General features: G+C 36.7%; 1 protein-coding gene across 1 annotated transcript in view; it reads left to right on the forward strand.

Annotated features, from left to right (window-relative positions):
• The window catches only part of SPG20 (spastic paraplegia 20 (Troyer syndrome)), a 37,807-nt gene that overhangs the window by 576 nt on the left and 31,510 nt on the right, over positions 1–5,721 (forward strand). The gene's annotated exons all lie outside the window — the stretch shown is intronic.

Here is a 5,721-nt window from a genome sequence, read left to right on the forward strand (position 1 = left end):
GGGAGCGATTTCAAGAGAGAATAGTTTGAGAAGTTGTTCTCAGTCCCTTCCCCGGAATGTGGTATTTAGGGAACCTTCGGTCTCTAACCCATGGACTGTTAGATTGGAGGGAATCCTTCCCGCTCGCTTCCCTTCGCGGGGTCCTTTCGGAGCATCGCTATTGATCATTCTCGCGGCCCCAACCTCGTTATTTACTTTGGTTTCGCAGATCTCTGTGGTCTTTTGCCCTCCTGCAGCGCCCACGGCCCGGTCAAGGTTCGGCAGCCTTACTCTGCAAGAAGGCCCACGAACAACTGCAGTTGTATTGGGATGGATTGCGCGTGATTTTACTCTTTACAATACATTCCTTCATGCTTCCTAGAGATTGAGCTGCGCGGAGGATCCCTCCGGCTTAATTCTGGGCATGAGAAAAGTTGCTCTTGGAATTCGCAGTTTCGTGACGCGGCATTATTGCGTGACTGTAGGGCTGACCCAGTTTTCCACTTTCTGATTGTAAAGAAGTGCACTAGTAGTCCACCGAGGATCCTCGAGGTTGGCCTTATTGTATTATAATTTAACGAATTTGCGTTCCAGGTTGTTACTGCCTATGAAATGATGGCCTCATCTTTAAGAATGTAGCAGTTTTTCTTTGACATTTCCGAAAGTGGGGAAAAAAGTAATAGAAGACCGCACCCATATGGAAATATTTTCCGATTCTCAGTTCTTTATAATCGTAGACTTCATTCTGTGGCTTTATTGGACCTGTTTGAAACAGGAAGCCTTTCTGTAATGTGGTTTCGGGTCGGCTTCACCTGTGGCACTCTCTGAAACGTCGTTGTCTGTGGTTTCCCTAACAAGCTAGAATGAGCGGGATGCTACGGAGGGAGGTGCATACAGGTATTAGACAAAGCCCCCTCCGCTTTTTTGGTAAAGGACCAAGTAGGCATTCGATCAACTTCTGCTAGCTCTGGGGAGATACCTGCGGTATTATTAAAGACTGCTTGTAATGTTGACTGTTGAGCGTGAAGTGAGAGTGTCACTACTTTCAATGTTTTGGAATCGAACTAAATAGGTATTTTAATTCAGAATTTTACCTTTGCTCTTGGGTACTTTTTAAGACATCTACACACATACATAGAGTTGTGTTGAAATAAATGTGTTTTATTAGAACGTTAACAAATTAGAATTTAGGTGAATTACTGGTATCTAGGAACAGATTTTGGTTTGTTATTGAAGACTGTTACACTGGTATAGGTACTGTTTAATACATCAGATTGTCATTTCAAAGACTTTCTCTTCTTAACTTTGAAAATTGAAGAATGTGAAATCATGTGATAATGGTTTTTATCTTTTCAGGACACTTGATTGACACGTAATTGTGCTTAGGAATGAAATAGGCTTTTTTAAAAGTCACCATCCTACAATCCTTATTTCTGTAAAATGTATTTTCTGAGACTGCTGAGGATATAGCAAATCCCAGTCCCAAAATAAAAATGTGATATTTTAATTTAAACCTTTTTCTTTCTGTGTTGAGATTCCCCAGAGATTAGACTGAAATTGACCATTAGACTTATATAACCTCTGGATATCCAGGCTCTTCTTTCTGTGTAACCTTTTTTTCTCTTTGAGATGGAGATGCAGCAAGGAAGGTTATTAAGCAACCCTGCGGAATTAGCCCTCCCACTCCACCCTACACGCAGACACACTCCTCTTTCTCAGTAGCCATCTTGTTCTCTCCACTGACACATTGTTTAGGAAATCTTTCATCATACTGTATGTTAAATAAGCTTAGAAATAAAGGTATACCCAAGGTAAATACTGCTTCTAGCTAAATGCCTTCATCATGCCTCGTTTCTGCTTTCAAATGCTACCTACTGAAGATTTAAACCACATGACTTTCTACCGTGGGACACTCTGGGTTTTCTTCACCCTTCCCTCACTCTGCTGACTTGTAAACATAGTAGGATTTTTAGATTTGGAATCAAACACATTTCATCTAATTTTCATTTTCGTTTTTCTTTTCTTTTCTTTTTTTTTTTTTTAAGAGACAAGGCCTTGCTCTGTCACCCAGGCTGGCTGGAGTGCAGTGGTGCAGTCATAACTCACTGCAGCCTTGAACTTCTGGGCCCAAGCTATTCTCCGGCCTCAGCCTGTGCAGTAGCTGGGATTACAGGCGAGGGCTCATTTAATTTTCTTGACAGATAGTCTTCTGATCCATGAACTGATTTGAATCTATCATTTACTAACCTTGTTCTTGGGCAAGCTGCTCCATATTTGTAAAACATTTTAAAAATCAGATATCAACCTCCAAGAGTGAGGATTGGATAACCTTAGAAAAGTGCCAGACACATTTAGAGAGCTTAACAAAAGATAGCAAATTTTGGTGCTTCTAAAGGCCAGAGACAGACCATGTCCATTATATCTTTGCCATTTATAATAGTAGTGAGTGATTTTTAAAGCAGTACTTTTAATTTGCTTGTGAACCCCGAAATAATTTTTGTAAAACTGTCCCTCTTGCACACTTTTAGTTAACTTAGAGTATTTTACATCATGCGTTAGTTGAAAAGGATGCAATTTCCCACCTGATATTGATAGTAACATTTTAATATAATGTTGGTACATCAATCTTTTTAACTGTATTCAGTGGAGTATCGCATCTTTGTAGTTTTATATCCATCACCATCAATTTTTAAAATACATTATATTTACACACTTCCTTTTTGAAAAAATTTTATTTTTATCACCCCCACCCCACAGAATATTATCTTAAGATAATGTATTTTTATGCTTGAAAGCTTTTTATTAATCTCTGTGATACATGTCTTTAATAACAATATTTATATAAATTGAAACTAAGTTTAAAAATTTCCTATAACTAATTCTGTAAGTTGTACTTTTTCTTTTGGGTTGAGTTATAAATAGTCGATCAGAATAGCATAAACACCTGATGGATTTTAATGAAGAATAATTATTAAAAGTAGAAGTTTACTGGAAATCTGTTTCTTAATGGAATGGATAGTGGGAGTTGTGCCTAAATTAAAGGAGGGTCTTTGAACCCTTTGACTTATTGTTTGTTCGTAGGGAGGCTTTTCCGTCCTGGGGCGGTGTACCATAGTAAGAATAGGAGTGGGTGAGAAGTATGCCTTTATTTTGTAAAGTGGAAGATTGTGAAAGGATCTCGGGGAATAAAAACTAGTATGATAACTAAACAGGGGGCATATTCTCAGGCAGATCAGTTTAGTGAGGAGTACTCATGGGAGTAAAGGATCTGGAAGCCTTTTTCTTAAAATTACACATGTTGTTGGTGTATGTCCCATGGAAGACTTTATTTGTCCCCAGTTTGAAGACCATTTAGAGTGGTAATTCTCAGCAGGGGACGATTTTGCTGCCCAAGATACGTTTGGCAATGTCTGGAGACATTTTGGGTTGTCACAACTGGGATGGGGGAGGGGTGCTGCCCTGGGCATCCAGTGGGCAGAGATCGGGATGCTGCTAACAAAGAATTATCCAACCCAAAATGTCAACCATGCCAAGATTGAGAAACCCTGATTTAGAGGATTTGTTTAGGAATCAGACTATTTAATTCTGTAAACTAGCACAAGGTCAGTAAACTTTTTTTGTGAAGTGCCAGATAGTAAATATTTTAGGCTTTTGGGGCCATATATGATCTCTGTTGCACATTCTTCTTTGTTTTCATAACCTTTAAAAAATGTAAAAGTAATTCTTAATTCCAGGGTCTTTCAGAAAACAGGTGATCTAAGGCAATTAATGCTTTCAAACTTCAATTTTCTTCTCTGCAAAGAAGTACTAATAGTAATATTGCTTCAAGAATTGTTTGTAAGAATTGAGATAAACACCTAGCATACTGTCCAGCATATATTAAGTACTCTAAATGATGCATGGGGATAGTGGTGTCCTATTGTATGAAGCACAAAAGTGGGTGCCAAGTCACAGTGTTGTTCAAGACCCTGTTCAAGTCACTTGGACAAACTTAATGATGCTGGTGAAGTTCCCAATCAACTCACAGAAGCTTATTTAACCTCTGCTGTCTTTCTTCTGTTTTACTCTGGGCCTCCTTGTATCCTGAGGAAGATAAAGTACAAAATGCCTGTGGTTTCTTTGGAAAGGTGTGGCAATCTTAGGACACAACAGGATAGAATTCCAGGAGAAGAGATTGTTAATTTTGATAGGGGTTGTGGGGTAGAGCAAATAGCTGGGTCTGTATGTGGTCAATTGTATATGGTATTTTCTAAATTCATTACTGAATATATTCTGTTGACTACCATGAAGTTGTTGCATGATAAGGCCGACTAGTGGCTTCTCAGGTTAGAAAGTATAGTTATATTATTAATCGGAAGCTAGACCAATTTTAATGAATGCTTTCTGTGATGCTTTATAGTGTAGATTGCTGCTAAAATAGTTTCATATCACTGAAATTCTTCTATCATAAGTTTTCATGAGATCACAGGAAAATAATTGCTACATCTAATAACAGTAGCCAATAGGTACATGTGGATATTGAGCACTTGCAATGGGGTTAGTTGGACTCAAAATATCTTTTCAGTGTAAAACACATAGTGAGTTTTGAAGACTCCATACCAAAAAAAGAAAGCTAAAATATTTAACTGAAAGTTTTTATATTAACTACATATTGAAATAATGTTTTTGATATATATGGATAAATAAGATACTATCATTAAAATTAATTTTACCTGTTTTTTACCTTTTTAATGTGGTTATTAGAAAATTAAAAATTACATATGTGGCTTGCATTACAGTTCTGTTCGACATAGTTACTCTAAAGCTTCCATTTACTCTTTTTAATGTAATAGTAATTAAATTTTCTGTCATACACATAGATTTAAGAAAAATCTTACCCCTTCCTCCCAAAGTGAGCTTGTATCATTTTTCTCACCTAATTCTTTTGGTCTTTTGGTACTCTAAACAGTGCAAATATATTGGTACTTTTTCAGTTTTAGGCATTGTCCATTAACTTCTCAGTGGGAAAGATGAAGTTTTATGTCTTTCATCCTTTGTCACATGCACATAAACTTTTTATCCATCCATCTTCCCATCTTTTCAGTATGATTGTACCATAATTTTGTTTATATTGAGATTCATTGTATATATCATGACACCAATGGAAACTGAAACATTTAGTACATTATGATTACTTTTTATTTCTTGCTCAATGTTGTTTTCCCTAGAGTTAATCCTTAGTTTTTAATTAATACTAATGAAACTCTGAATACTCTCACGGTTGTGTAGATCTTTTTTCAGAGCTTACAATCACATTAAGTATTCTATCAGTTTTACTTTCTTAAAACATTCTTTTCTGTTGTCTCCTACTCCACCCTGGAGTGTTTGCCTGATTGTTATCTTGGAAACTCATCATCAGTCTTGGGATTCCTTTCATAAAACATGGTACCCAGCAAACAGAGGATGTAACAACTGAGCAGTCACTTGGCTGGGTTTAGCAGTTATTTTTACTCAGAATTATGAATTAAATATATAATTTCCTTCTTCTATTGTTGCCTTCAAGAAGTTCATTAGCACTCTTATTTCTCTTTTTTTTTTGTATAAGCATTTTAAAGATGATCCTTTTGAGCCTAGTGTTCTAAAATGTCATGGTATGTTTCTTGGTGTGAATTATTTATTTATTTATTTATTTATTTATTTATTTATTTATTTATTTTGAGACAGAGTCTCGCTCTGTTGCCCAGGCTGGAGTGCAGTGGCATG

Source organism: Colobus angolensis, unplaced genomic scaffold (genome assembly GCF_000951035.1).
Source record: "Colobus angolensis palliatus isolate OR3802 unplaced genomic scaffold, Cang.pa_1.0 Scaffold214, whole genome shotgun sequence".
In the NCBI taxonomy this organism is placed as follows: Eukaryota; Metazoa; Chordata; class Mammalia; order Primates; family Cercopithecidae; genus Colobus; species Colobus angolensis.